At 44.7% G+C, this 15,321-nt stretch overlaps 1 protein-coding gene across 2 annotated transcripts in view; it reads left to right on the plus strand.

Annotated features, from left to right (window-relative positions):
- MAP1A (microtubule associated protein 1A) overlaps positions 1-15,321 on the plus strand; it is a 73,084-nt gene that overhangs the window by 26,199 nt on the left and 31,564 nt on the right. The window contains exon 1 of one of the 2 annotated variants that reach the window (XM_064455900.1): positions 8,694-8,798. The exons of the other annotated variant lie outside the window; for it this stretch is intronic. The gene's annotated coding sequence lies outside the window, so the exon portion shown is untranslated. Of the gene's footprint in view, positions 1-8,693; positions 8,799-15,321 lie in introns of those variants that run through there. 2 annotated transcript variants of the gene reach the window in all.

Raw genomic sequence — 15,321 nt, forward strand, 5'->3', positions numbered from 1 at the left:
TTGGTTGCATTTCTTTCTTTAAGTGATAGACCTGGCTTGTACCTTCTCCTTCATTCTGTATGTCTGTTGGGACATGTGGAAAGCTTTGCTGTGCCTCTGGCTCGAGCAGTCCTGTGGGTGCTCATCAGGTACTAATGCTGGCGAAGGCGGCTGAGGAAGTACAGCCAACCCGAACACTGTGTAGAAGGCATGGGTTTGTCTTCAGGTAGACATATGCTGCTTATTGGAAACGCTTTGGGAGAAGTTTTTCCTTGAACTCAGTGTTGTTAGGAAAACGCTAGGGTTTGATCCCAGTGTCACTAAGAAATCACTAGGATTTGATCCTACTCCCTCCTTCCTCTCTGCTGCGTTATGCCACCCTTCTGGGTGCTAAGGAGTCATGCTGCACACACGCAGGGGACATACTGCTGTTCTTACTGTGCCCCAGTACTTGCCTCAATCCCTTTTTTTCATGTTCCTTCTGGTCTTTCAGTACTGCTCATGTTTGCTCCAGTTTCGCAGCCTTGATTTATAAACCTCTTTATCCTTTCCACCGAGAGTTCTAGACAGGTCATCTTCTGTCATTTTCCCTAAAGCTTTTGAGTTGCTGAGTTAAATTAGGATCACCATTTTTAAAACCTTATTTTCTGGGACAAGAGAGACCAGAGTGTTGCCACAGAAAACTCACAGCATTCATGAATTTGTTTAAAGCAGGAATTGGAAAAGAGGCTGGTAATAGGTGCTGACAGTCTCTCTGGACCGCATTAGGGATGCAATTAACACAAAAGTAAAACCTTACTTGGTGAAGAAAACGATGAAGAACCAAATGGAATGGATGACTTGGGCTATCCACCTATAACCTCGTCAAATCCCGCATCAAGTTTAGAGAAGCTATTTCTTAATAGCTCAGATAATCACTCCTTAGGCCCTGAAGTATCAGAAAGATTAAAAGATTATTCTCAAATTAAGGAAGAGAAACCTAAATATGTAACTTTATTGGACCTGCAAAGCAGCTGAAAGAACAAAATACTCAAGGGATCAAAGGTTCCTTGAAGTAGAAGTATACAAACAACTCACAGGGTGTCACTTCATTGCAGAAAGGATTATTTAAAAAATAAGGAAACTTGACAAAAGTGGGAAACCAATTTTTAGTCAGAATTTAAGCTGCCATACAGAATACAAAGGTACCAATAACTGTAAATAAGAAAGGAGATAGGAAGTAGGGAATACTCATACAATAGTTGCACAAAAGATGCAGAAGTATTTAGCAAAACCAAATATCCTTTAAAACATCCTAGTAAAGCCTGTAGAAAAAAGTAAAAATTGCTGTACCTAGACAGAAATGAGGATAGCCAAGAGGATTTTAGAAGCGACTTGCCAAAGACTTGAACAAGTAATCAGTTCTTTGTTTATTGAAAGCAGATAGCCTGTGAAAGTCAGTGACTGGATAGTCAAAGAAAAAAATATATTTGAAGAGGACGGATGCAAACAAATCCTTGTGCCTCTCCGCAGTCTTCTCTGCACGGCATGCTGTGGTGATAGCCTGCTACCTCTTCTCTTGTAATTACTTTGGCAGTCTTGTGTAATGAGATCTCACAAGCCTGGGATGCAGACTAACGGAGAGGTTAGAGTTCTGTGCATTGAGAACTGTATGCTTTTCACACAGAGGTGCAGAGAAATACCTGTCCTCAAGTAATACCAGGGCTATGGCTGGGTCTGGCCATGGTTATTCTTTGTCCCAATGCTTTTCAGAAGTTAGTATACTGTGTATCAGCACCTCTGTTCTCATTAAAGCCTTTGGCCTACAGCTGTGAAGAAAATAAAGTGTATTTGAGCAAAGGACAGTGGGCAAGCAGAGCTATTGTTCAGAGAAGCACAACCTCCCTAGGTTCAACATGTATTATAAGCCCTATTCAGTTTTATGCTTTAGCTCTAATTCTTGGGGTACTCATATTTCAAAAAGACACACAGCCTTGACTTAAATAAAAATGCTTTAAACGTCATGGTAGAGAAAAGCATGGAGACAGGATGCTGGCTGCACCCTAAAATTTGAAAGTGACAGAAAAACATTTTAAGAAGTCACTTTTGTTATTTACGCAGCTCCGGGGGAATAGCCAGTCTGTGGCTTCTTAATATTTATGATCCAGAACATTCCTGTCAGTGTGATACTGACTCAGGCATGCAGTGATGAAATAAGTGTTCACGCTGTTAACAGTTTATTTAATTCTATATCCTAGTCAGATGGGAACTACACCTAGCATGCCAGGAAGCTGGGGTCTTTTCAAAGCCCTGCGGACAAGGAACCGAATTTCTTAGCCAAAAGACAGGATCTTTGTTTCAAACTGTAGTGATTTGGTGACTGTTGTCTGTTTGACTAATTGGAGAAGAGTTTATTTTGTTAGTATAAGTGGGAAAAACTCCATCTCTCTTCTCTAATTCAATAGTTGAAATAAATCTGTCCCTGCATCAGAGGATAACACTGTGTTTAAATGTCAATGTTCAAGTGGTCCTTGGAATTGAACATCAATGAGCCTTACCTCAATACTGGTAGGAGCACTGGGTTTCTCTTGGGTTTGGGGTTTTTTGATTTTGTTGTGGTGTGGGTTTTCTGTTGGGTGGTTGGGGTAGTTTGTTGGGGTTTGGTGTTTGTTTCTTTTTTTGTTGGTTCTAAGGTTTTGTTTGTTGCTTCCCCAGCCCCCATTTTTTTAATCCTAAGCCTCGGTATACTCCTGTTCTATGCTTCTGGTGCCTGGTCAGTGATGTCCCGTAACTGTCAGGTGAATCTCCCAATTCCCTGAAGGTTTGAAGAAACTGAGATGTTCTCAATCATAGTTCTGTAGATCTTCCTGGCTTTAGAAAGTAGGAAGTGGAAACTAGAAGCTCAGTGCCCTCCCTTTAGGAACTGGAAGAGGCTTGAAGCTCCGTAAGTGCTTTCCTTATTAGTGCCCCTTTTATTCTGCTTTTGGTAGCTATTTTTAGGCTTTTTGCTAAGTGATGACTTGTTGTTTTCTTTAAAAGCTGAAAAGAAGAGGTTATCGGCAACTGTTACCTGACCACATGAAGGCAGGAGGGCTGCCCCAAAGAACTGCTGTGCAGGAGGCTTTTTAGGCCAGTTAAATAATTAGTGCATGGTAAAGGCAGGAGCTGTTTTAAGAACCTCTTCATCTTTGAGTAAGTGTCTTGCTGGTCAAGCATTACATACATGCCAAAGAACTGTGCTTTGTGAAAACCACCATACCTCATAAGTAAATTTTCTTTGTAAAAAAAAAAAAAAAAAAACACTTGCGAAGTACAAAAAGAAGCATTCCTGGCTGCTGGGGCCTGAACACATAACCAAGAACGGAAAGTGAGAGGTAGATTAGAGACAGTAGATGCATCAACTCTCAGTTATGAATTTTGTAGTGATAGCTATTTCTGATGTAAATTCTCAATAGCAATTGGAAGACGTGGAATTTTTATGACATACAAAGATTTTGAGGCAAAAGAGAGATAAAAGCGTGATGTGATATTGTTGAAACAATATTGTTTCCTTCTAAAACAAGATCACAGATGGAAGATAGCAAACTGGCCTGTTTAATGTATATATTAAAAAGTTTTAATACTGTTAAGGACATCAGACTAGTTCATGCTTAAAAGTGTACTTGCATGACTGTTAACAGGGAGGGGTTTTGGAACAATTGCTAATATCAGTAAATGTCCCGATTAGACAGACGTTACAAATCTTATTTTGCTGCTTAAAGTAAAATATGTTATATTAGTATAAAAATATCACTAGAGAAGGAGATCTTGCTGTCCTAAATACCCTGCTAGCGGCTCAATTTGGTCACCATTGTAATGGGCATAGAAAAGAAAAAGGCTGCAGGGTTGTGTGTCGCTGTGTGAAATGTCCTGGTGCGTATGCCCTTCCCGTATGTGGTAGTGGGGAGCTGTGATCCTGAAGTGCTCTGAAAAATCTACTAATGGCAACGCAATTTCCAACATAGACCACTTCTAGACCAAGGCTATCTAACCCCGCTCCCATCCTTCCTGCACCAGTTGTACTTCTCTCTGGAGTGACATAGCCATGTGTCTCAGTGTTGTAGGTTTATTAGGAAAGACCTGAAAAACTGTAGGCTGGATGAAATTATCCTGTAGGCCAGGTCCAGCCTGTAGGTGGCTACCCGGGCAGTTCTTACTCTTCAGTGGGTGATGTTAACTCAAATATTAAGAAGCCTAGTTTATATGCAGCAGTAGTAGCAAATACATCCTCTTGCTTTGTCCTCAGCGCTGCTGCAAAGCAACACCTTTTAGATAACATCCTTTGCTCACCTTGTACATGTTTAAGCTGAAAAAGGGGACTGCATGTTTGTTTTGCAGTGATTCTGCATCCCCACCCATTTACTTTGCTCTTTAGTTCTGACTCCTTATTCACTTCAACCGTGAAAACCTCTCTAGCTTGTGTTGTACTGGTTATAGTGGGATGACAAGCACAATAGCCGGTTATAATGATCTCCTCTGTTTCCAAGACTGTCTGTTGTGGTGCACAGGGGATGAGAAAATGAGTCTGAAGTGATGGTGAGCAGAGGAGGCTGGGAGCACGGATAACAAAGGTAATATATTCATGTTTGGGGGATGGGGGGAGGCAAATATAGCCTATATACTTATGCAAAAAGAAAAAAAAAGCCATCAAGGTGGAGCCAGCCCACTTCTGTCTTGTGCAGGGGTAGTAGTGTACAGGGAGTACGCTGCAATAGACTTCCTCTTCTATTATAACATGGAAATCAGTAAGCTTTTGCTAACTGGTGGCTAAAAAATTATCTAAAGCTAGATTGAATATGCTGTTCCACAGTTGTTATATTAAGGATCAAAATAAATGTCTTCAGGATACCAGAGAGAAAAACCTAGAACATGGGACACTCTTAAAAAGGACTCGGAAGGACCTGGGGACCACTAAGATTAGTATTATACTTGTGTTCTCAGTGAATAGATGGATACTGGCAGGTGTTATTCCGATGCTGTTCTTTCTCATGATGAGGGAGGTTCTTACTAGCATCACTGTCGCAAACAACATGCCCTGGATCTGTGCAGGGCCTGTGCTATTTGCCATGTCATAAATGGTTTGGAGTATACTGTGAATGCTGAAATAAATAGCTGGCTGCTGGTTTGAAGTTATTGATGGTCACTACATCAAGGGCTGGCTTTAAAGAGCAGCAGCAATCTCAATACTTAGCTACAGTCAAAAGGCAAATGGAATGGTAGGAATTAGAACAGTAGAAAACACCGCAGAAAGCATCATTATGCCCTTATGTTGGTGTATAGTGCTCTCAGTTCTTGAATGTGTTGTGCAGTTCTGGTCCCTCTCCCTCTTTCCCTGTCTCAGAAAGAATATTGTAACATCAGAAGAGTGATAGGGATGATCAAAAAGGCTTCGCTACAAGAGTAGACTTAAAAACTAACCAACCAAATGAAAAAACCAAACCTAGTAGTTCTCGCCTTACAGAAAAGGCATTGGAAGAGCAATGTGACAGATAAAGGAATACAAACGCTGTAGTGAAGGTTAATGGGAAATGATTCTCTTTTTTCCCCCCCTCATAACCTAAGAATTAGGGATCACTAAACAGATGTTACAAACCAAATATACAAGAGGAAGTAATCTTTACACGTGATACATCGCTAAACAATTGCCACAGTGTTCAGAAGTACAGCTTCAGAAAGCAATAGAGAAGCTCATGAAGTTTCTGCATGAAGATGCAGAAACAACCTTTGGTGAGTGAGGGCATCTGCCAGGAGCTGAGAGGTGTAATTGGAGGTATATCAATCTGTCATGTATTTTATGCTCTTTCCCTAGCTGTGGGCTAGATGGGTTCATGGCCTGACCCAATGTTCCCATTCTAAAGTTCTTAAGTATTAAGGGTCATGAGAAGGTTTTAGAGGCCAAACTTTGCTGTATGAGGGAGTAGGGGCGCACAGGTACGCTATGGAATGGGCTTTTCTGCATCTTCTCCACTCTTTGCAGGCAGGAATAAGGAACACATGGAGGTGTGGTGGGCTGCGTTCTGACTGCTGTCCGAACAGTTTTAATTAAAATTATCAAACAAAATTGAAATGATTGATCATTACCTTACAACTAATAGAACTAGTTATAACAGCACCAAGAAGCAGCAGCACGAAAAAGCCTAGGACGAGCAAGAGGGCTTGCTTCTGCTCTTTGAGGCAAACATTTCATACAAGTGAAACTTCTTCCATTCCATGGATTGACTGTGGGCTAGGGAGATAAGCCTTTCTGCAGGTGAAGATGACGCATTCCTGATCCAATCTATGCAGTGATTTATTTTTCCACACCCCTGTCATCATTTGTTTCACAGTCCTGGCTACTGCCAGAATCCATGAATTCTGTGATGACAAGACTTTGCTGAAGTCACATGTAGTGCTCAGTATATACAGAACTGAATGTTAAGTTCCCAGTATCAATGGGTGGCTGTAGACATTCAACCATGACTCCTTCTTCAGCATATATAGAACTGTTCTTCACTGTAATCCCAGCACTGACTTTGGATTTATCCAGAGGAGCTTTTACATTTAGGTGGTCTTTGTAGTTTCCAGTAAAGTCTATCCATTAGTTCCTGAATTAAACAAGTGTAAATCCATAGATTCTCATTACATATTATGTATTACACATTGCAAAAAACCCCTTTCACTTTCCACCAAAACAGAAAACTGGTCAGCTCTACGCAGTTAATATCAGCTCTCTGCTGTCTTTCAAACAAGGCAGCAGGACCTTGTTCTCCTTTTCATAATCCAGACTTTTTCCACCAAAAAAAATCTGGCTTCAGACTGAACCCTCATTTTCTTACCAAAGATGAAATGCTTTTAAGTATCTCAGCTGAGAATTGTGCTTGAAAGCGTTGACTATTACTCGTGTGTGTTGGTATTGGTGACCAGAACCAGCTGCCCCTGTGAGTCACTGGAAGGCCAGTATGCCTTGCTGCAGATCTTTCGGAGAACATTCCAATAGTTTGTCCCAGGATTTAACAATCCAAAGGTGTATCACTTCACTGCAGTTGTTGAGTTCCTGTGGCTGGGTGGTTGTGCTGTACTGATGATTCTGGTGACTGGAAGAGAACTGTGTCCCGTACCAGCTGTTAGTTGTCTGATTTGGCTGTCAAGTGAGTGGTTGGGTGTAGATCTACAGAATTGCTTCCTGCAGTGACTTTTGTGCTGGGGGTGAAAGCAGAATAGGAAGGCTCTGTTCTCTCCCAGGGCTCACCACAGAGGCTCCACCCCACTGGGAGTGGTTCCCAGTCATCACAGTAGACTAGCTGGCATCATCAGGTAGCTGGTGTTACTGCCAGTGTGTTGGAACTGTCAAGCAGTAGACTGGGATGTGACAGATGTAATGGAGCAGTTCAGCAGCTGCCGTAGCATGGAACTATTATTTTCAATAGTTTGTCCCTTGAGAATTTTTTAATTTTTGGTCTTTTTAAATAGGGTGTTAAGAAGAGGATGTTACCTGTTTGAAACTTACAGAAATCAAAGGTGTTTTATTCCAGTGTGTTAATTTCTCCTGAGGTTCACAGATATTTCGTGCTGATGGATATAATCTGAAACCTACAGAAGAGAAGGTTCTAGTGGTTTGGTTGTGTGTTGTTTTGGGTTTTTTGTTTTTGTGGTTTTTTTTAAAACTCATCAAAATTCTGTGATATTTTTATTCCTGAGCATTCCACTGCTCCTGACAGCCCTTGGAAGATCACTGAGAGGGAGACTTGCTGTAGGGCAGACAGGACATCTCCAATTAAGTCTGGAATCTAAAAGTAAGCTGGGATCTTGTGTAAGGCAAGCAGGGTACCAGTAGAGGTTTCAGTGCCTGCTATGAAAAAAGGTCACTATTGGCAACTAGCATGCCATGGAGTAAGCTGTATATTCCAGTGTTGGACTGGTAGGCTTAAACCCAGCAGAGCAGCAATAAGGAAGCATGCTTCTCTGCCAAGTGCCTTGGAGGTCAAATGAGCCAGATACTGGTTATGAAACAAGTTGCAGGGTCCTTAGAAAATTATTTAAACATTAGTCTGAAAACAGTGCTGGAAATAAGGCTCCAGAGGTCAGGTTCCTGGTGTTCTTGCATTGCCCACTCAAGTTCTGTTATCTGTTCAGTGGGATCTGAGACCGTCATCGACACATCCCTGTTTGCTAGCAGCCAGGCACTGGGTGTGTGATACTAGGCACAGCTGTCCCCAGGCAGGCTGCTGATGCTGTGCCTGGTATTCTGTGTTGCTTTTCTTTAACTGGAGGAGCTGCTCTGCAGTTGGAGCCAGGCGTGAGGTTCCAGTTTAAGAGTAACTCAAACCAAAGCACCTCCTCAGGTGAGATGGGGGGTGCCCCTCTGGGGCACTTCTCAGAGAAGCCTGACTGTAGGGTGTTGGAAAAAAACCGTTCTGATAGCATGGGAGCCCGTACGTTTGCAGGAGTTTGGCCAGTTCCACGTACGCTGGAGCGCTGGCCAGGCTCCTGCTGTTGACGGCGGCCCGGGCCGCGCCAGACCCGCCCGCCGCGGTGTCCGAGCGGTGCGGGGCCGGCTGCGGCTCACGGCTCTGGGCGCGTGTCCGCAAGCGCCGGGGCTCGCCCGCGGGGCCCGCGACGCGGCGCTTCAGGAGCCCGCAGCCCGCAGAGGGTTAAGCGGGCCTTGCGCGCTGTGGGTGGGTGTCGGGGGTGGCAGCTCCTCCCTCGGCTCGCCCTGACACAGCAGCCGCGCTCCGCAGCCCGGGCTGTGCCTGCGCGTCCGCGGCTCGCCGGGCGCCCTGCGACGGCTGCCGCTCCGTGGGCCGCTCCCCCGGCACAGGATGGTACGTGCGCGTTCCTTTCCTACCCGGTCAGCCAGACCTGGAGGCTGCCGGGCTCGGGATGGGCAGTGGAGGGTGTTGGTAGCCGTCAGAAATGTCAGGTCCCTAATACTGTTCGCGGGGTGGGGTGGGTGCAGGACTGAGGCAGCCAGCGCTGGCTTTGTTCTTGCTCTGATGCTGTTCGCTTTGAAGAAAGCTGGTCGACCAGGGAAGGACGGGTTATTCTGGAGGCAGTGACTGTAAATACAGGAACCTGGCAAGCGGATTGAGCCCTGACCGGGCTCTCTTGCTCTCCTCTGCCTTGTCTTGCGGGAGTTGCTGGGTCTGCTCTGTCCTTGCAGAGGAGCAGGTGAGGAAATCTTGGTGGAACAGCCTATAGCAGATGGCGTTTTCTTTCCTTGGAATTTGATCCTGTTGGGGGGTGGGTGGGGTGGGTGGGTGACTGACTGGTCGTTGAGGGGGAAAGGACTAGCGACAAGGCAGAAGGGTAGCTGTAGATGTAGCTTTTTTTTTTTTATGATCTGAGAACCTCAGCCCTCTCAGCTGCTTGTGTCCTGAGTATAGGAACAGAAACCAAATTCCCTAGCTGCTCAGCTGTTTACTGCACTTGTGTCATTGTGTCATTAGCTCAGACACAGAGAAGGATGTATGAAGATGCATCTGGAGAAGAATCTGAAGATATTCTGCCTGTCAGGGACTTAAGGAGTCCTGTAGCATTATGATTTATCCCAGTAGGGTCTTTCCTGAGGATGGTGGGCTACTGGAGAAGGGAGGAGGTGGCACAAGGCATCTCACAGATGCTCCCTTTGGTCAAGGCTTGGTGAAAGCCAGTATTAATGTCTGTATCACTGTTCAGCTCACTGCTGATGCTGGAATGAGGCTAATGCCAGTCAGGAGGGGGGAGGGTTGTTAAGGTGGACCGTCATGCTGCTGATTAGATGGAAGAGATACAGGGCCCCTTTTGCAATTTCTCTTTCCTTTGGTGCTGCACACCCACACGAGTAGTCTTGAAGTAGCTGAAGTCTGGCTTTGAGCTGCTCAACACTACATTCTTCCACTAAGGAAGCCAAAAAGCATCCAAATGCATCCAGTTAGCGGGGGAGGAAAAAGGGAAGACTCTTGTAAAATGTGAGTGATGCAGCCTTTCTAGGGCAGCAGAGGAGAGGAGATGTGGCCGGGCTTGGAGCTGATTGTCACCCTAGAGGGCTACAGGGCGGGATTTTGTGCTTTAGAAATGAGAATAGCAAAGTGCTTGCTTTTTCTTAGCAGTGGTCCTTTGTCATCCCCTTACCCTGCTGTATTTCCCATGTAACACAGAGGTATAAGGGGCCAGCTTCCCTCTTTATGATTAGCTCTCCTGCATCACCACTGGTACAGTGTGATGATGACACCTTTGCAGTCCACAGACTCATGGGGTTCTGTTTTCATAGGGAATCTTTGGCATCCTTTAGTGTTGCCACCAGCAAACATCTTGTTAAAAGTGTTAAATCATGCTAATGCTAAAATGTGTTGAAGTACTTCAAAATAGGGCCTTTTAGCTCCGGGGTCCAGAGCTAGAGGAGCTGGAGTGGGGTTTGGCACGTTGCACAGACAAGGGTACGTGACCATGAATATCTGTCAGACGCTGCTGTTTTGGGTAAGGGGGAAGGAGGAGAGGCAAACCTCATTGACTAGGGAGGGAGCAATGAAAAGAAGTCAATAGTGATGCCAACAAAAGCTTTCTTAATAGAGAGGAGAGGGGGCTGAGAGTGATCAGACTGAGACTGTCAGTGATGTAGGGAGGGGAAGAAAGAGGGAGCTGGACACATTTATCGCAGAGTGAGCTTGGAGGGGAGGAGCGTGGCTGCTGCACACTCGCACACGCAGGAACGCGCGCGCACACACACACACACTGCGGCAAATTCTGCAGCTGGTGCCTGCTGGCTTATGACTGCAGAAAAAACAAGCTCCGGTTTAAATTCTCTGATCTCAGAGACGAGGCTGTTTCTATTCCAAGTAGCTCTGGTTCCACTGTGAAAAGCCCTGCAGGCTGGGCACTGTTCCAGAATGACAGGGATTCCTCTTTCTTCTGATGGGGAAGGGGGCCTTTTGCTGTATAAGGTCAGTACCCTCCTCCCTGCCTCCTCGATGGTTCCACACTGGTTGGTTGCATCCAGACTGCATGTCTCCTTCCACTTTCTCCAGCAAGTAGCTATCATATACAGGCTGGGAACATTTTTTTTTTTTTTCCTCCCTTTCCTTTCCTTTCCTGCAATCTGGCTAGGCCAGGCTGTCAGATCCTCCACCCTGCTTACATTAGGCAGACAGAGATGTGCAGCTTTGCAGTAGTTTCTTTCCTGACAAAACAATCCATGTTCTGTCATGTCTTTTTGCCACTCTTCCTCATGTTGCTGTTTTTGGCATATCTGAGTCATGTCCTCAGCCGATATGGTGGTAAAGGGATGAGGGACTTGAGCACAGGAGTATGGTGAGCAGTAGCCAGCATAGGTTCTCTTTGGTGAAAGCAAGGAAGCCATGTGTACATGTGTAAGGGTGGAATAGCTTATATGGGACATGGTCTTATGCCCTTCGTACATGTTCATACACAGACCATCCTAGGTAATTCCTGGGATGGCTGCATCTCACAAAAGAAGAAACTGAGAGCCAAATAAGGATCCAGCAATACATCTTTGTGATAGGTGTTTGAGTATAGAGATCCCAGTGGGTGCTGCTTCTGGCCACTTGGCTATGTGCATTATCACAGGCTTTCCACTACTAGTTGATGGTAGAAGAGAGAGACCTCCAGGCCCTTGAAAGGAGATGCTATGGGAGGCCAAAGAGGACAAGATTTTTTGGTTAGCTTACAAGGACCTGACAGTAGGAGCTAGCTCAAAATGAAGGGTGTATCTGCTAGGCCGTGAAGCATTCATTAGGCAAAAGTACCTGGGGAAGAGTGGGAGGTGATGGAGACTATCCATCAGCCCAGTAACTGTGTATGGGAGGAAAGACAGTAAGTTACATGTAAATGAATGCTTAGAAATTATTCTGGAGAGAATTTAATGAGATGGAAAAAGACAATTTATTTTCCTTTCCCCTCAAAAATCCTGAATTAGCTGCAGAACTGTGTCTTTCTGGACTCCAGCACAAGCCTTGTAGCTGTTGACAGGACAGATTATAGAAAGTATTGAGCTGCTTTGGTTCTAACTTCTCAGTTTGTATTAGTCTATTTTTTTTTCCCTCCATCCCCATAGAGATGCTTGGTTGAATAGTAAGAATTCCTGTTACAAATACACATTCTTTGTGTTTATCTGGAGTAAACACTTTCCCTTCTGTTCAAGGATTAAAAGTAACAAGTTTCTACCAGTTTTGTGAAAAGTGGTGGGGGCAATAAGAGGAGAGTGATCTGAATCAGTGCCTTCACTGGGACAGTACACATTCTGTTTGGCCTGCCATCTGGGCAGTCACCGCTTACACAGCAGCTGTCAGACAGTGCACTTCTATCTCTGAGCGTGCTGCCACTCGTCCAGTTGGTAGTTATGCCTCACGAGAGGACCTGAGGATATTGCAGTGGACTGCTGGGAGCATGGCGGGAGCAAGGATTATTGCAGTGGGACAGCGCAGGGTGGACAGCCAAAAAGCAGTCTTCATTAGTTCCATGCCTTGCTGTGCCTAAGCTCTGTGGTTTGTTTTTGCCTTTGCTTCACACTGCAGAAATGGAGATAGATTTCTGTGTGTGCTGATGGGTGCCTATAGAATAGTTGTCCTCCCTTTGCACATTCCTCTCCAGGATCTCAAAGGCTAGTACTAATGGAACAACTAGTTGGATATCCAGCTTTTCTGGAAATCTGTCCTTACAAGGCTTTATTCACAGATGAACTTGAGCATTGGTGTCCTTGGCCAGCAGGTTCTTAGTTCTCCTGTGACAGGCCTTTAAGTCTTGCTGGACCGATCTCTCCAATGCATAAATAGTACTGCGTTGGATTTTTTTTTTAATGGGGAATGCAATATTGATTCACTTCTACCTTTCTGAAAAGTATCATCATCCCAGTTTCAGTGTTTCGAAAGAAATGAGTGAGCCCTTTCTTTGCTTTTGAAAGTAAAGGCTTGAATATTTCCTCTAAGAGGACGGAGGTAGAGAATCTCAAATGGAAGGAGGCACACAAGTCGCAGAGGGGGTAGGATTTAATATGCATGTCTGTTATCGGTATGTCCTACTGAATAACTTGTGTGTCTCTTTGCACATATTATTGTCTTTCATAAGCCTTCTTGTGAAGCACCGAAGTCTCTGGCAATTTACTAGAACCTACCTCAGGGCCCTGGGTTCACAGTGTGACCAGGTATGTAAGGTTCTTTGCGTCTCTGGCATTCTGCAAAACAAGCAATCTTGTAAATTCGTGCTAACTTCTGAGATCCTGGAGAAGATAATGTAACAGGAGGTGAACTCATCTATAGCCATCAGTCAGGCACGTGGAAGTTTATCTCCTTGTCTTTAGTGGGAAGCAAAAATGAAAACAAGCCACAGAGCTTAGGCACAGCAAGACTGTTACAGACCCCTCCTGTGTGAAAGGCTAAGCCTCTTCTGACTCTCCTGGGAGTCAGCAAAATGCCTCTGGCAGCAGTGTCTTAATAAATGGTGGTTGTTGAATAAGTTCATAGAATACCTGACCTGAAGTTCTTGTAGCTGTTTTAAGGTTGGAAAGGAGAGTCCATTCCTGCCCCTGGGATACTGGCCATGGTAAGAAAATAGAAGTACCAGCTGACAAGACATAAGCATCACAAGCCGTAGCCTTTTCTCTCACCTGGAGATTTGTCCAGAAGCTGCACGGTACCACTGCATGGATGGGCTGGCACTTGCTATCTTTGCTTTTCACATGTTTTGGTAGTCTTGAGAAGAGTCCTTTTGGTTGTTTCCAGTGAAAAGATGAAGGCTGTAAAAGCTTAGTGCTGTTTTTCACAACATGCTCTAGCTATAAATAGATTGTGCTAAAAAAGCATGACAACATAACCGGCAAGTCTAGATCATTTGTTTCCTCTACTGACTTTCAAGTTAAGGGATTAAGTTAATTGCTTTTGCCCTTGCTGTAGCTAACCTTTATTTCACTGGGTCCCATTGTCTCGCCTGTGCTACTTTCTATTAAGCTCCAGTGCCAAATTCTTAAATAATTAAGGAGAAAACTGGAAGGAAAGGCCATTAGTATCTCTCTTGAATATTGCCTGAAGAACGTCCATCTGTCATCAGGAGCTCAAGGTGCTAACAGCTATCTTAGAGGAGAAGTGGGCAAGAAGCCAGTGTTTTACCTAGACTAGATTTATGTTCTGGAAAGCTTCCTAAAATGGTTTAAGAGGGGTAAGTTGCAGTACTTGGACGGAAATGCAGACACTGTCCAGGCCATATAAGAAAGTAAATGGCTTCAAACGAATAGGACTCCTTTCCATGGTAGGAAAACATTGGATAGGGTGGTTCTGTGTGGCTTTGATCTGTGTGGCACCTTCTTGAAGAATCAGCTTGCAGACTGGTAGGTATGAGCACAGTATGTGTTTTGGCCCAGTTCCTGGCTGTGGGATTTGCATGGGAGTTTTAATTGTTATGGGGTTTCTTTCTTGCTGTTGGTCTGTATTCAAAGGCAAAGGCAACTGTCAAGCAAGAGGGAGGCATGGGAGCATAGAAAGGTGGTGTGCCTGCATGGCTCTGAAGGAGCTGAACAAGTGAGAGGTCCTGAGACAAAAGTGTTTGTGGTGGTGGAGGCCTCTTCTAGTCCTTGTTGTTCTCCCAAGTTAGGAAGTTCAGTCCCCGATACCACTGTGTAATCTGCAAGCATAAAGGGACCTGGCTAGACTGGGTGGTTTTAAGAAGTAGGGGCTCCTGTTACAAAGTGAGACTTCAATGAACTCAGTGCAAGGCAGACTGAGAGGCAGTGGCCAAGTTGACTTGTCACCAGTATTGAGAGAAGATGTCCTTACTCTGCTAGAAACCTCCTTTGCTTCTCACAGATGCCTTTTTCCAGTGCTGAACAGACAAGGCCTGTGTTTGCTGACAGGAGGCCTTGAAGCTCTGCATTTTGAAATAACTTCTGTGTCCCATTCATTGTTACCGTACCCCATGCTGTAAATCAAATCCCAGGAATCCAGACTATGCAGAGAATCTTACCAAGTGGCAACTAGATCCAGGAGTGCAAAGTCAAAATGCAGCAAAGATAGATGTTGGTGGAGGACAGCTGCTTTTTCTCAAGGGCTGACAGAATACAATCCTTCTGTGCTTTACCATCCCAGCCACGCAGAGTCCACAGCTGGTTTAATATCTGTTATCTTAAACAGAGATGACATTCAGCAGGTCATCTCCAAAACAAGCAGGTGAGAGGGAAGAAAAGCTAGTTAGAATGACACTGTCAACAGTAGGGAAGAGGAAGGAGGTTTGAGGAGTCTAAACAGATGCTAGAAATCAGAGGCAGAAGCCTCTTGCCAGAAATTTGGCATCTTAACAGGCAAACAGGATGAAATCTCAGAATTATTTCCTTATTTGTGACAGCCATCCCCTCCTTGATACAAC

The sequence above is a fragment of the Phalacrocorax carbo genome, chromosome 7 (genome assembly GCF_963921805.1).
Source record: "Phalacrocorax carbo chromosome 7, bPhaCar2.1, whole genome shotgun sequence".
NCBI lineage: Eukaryota > Metazoa > Chordata > Aves > Suliformes > Phalacrocoracidae > Phalacrocorax > Phalacrocorax carbo.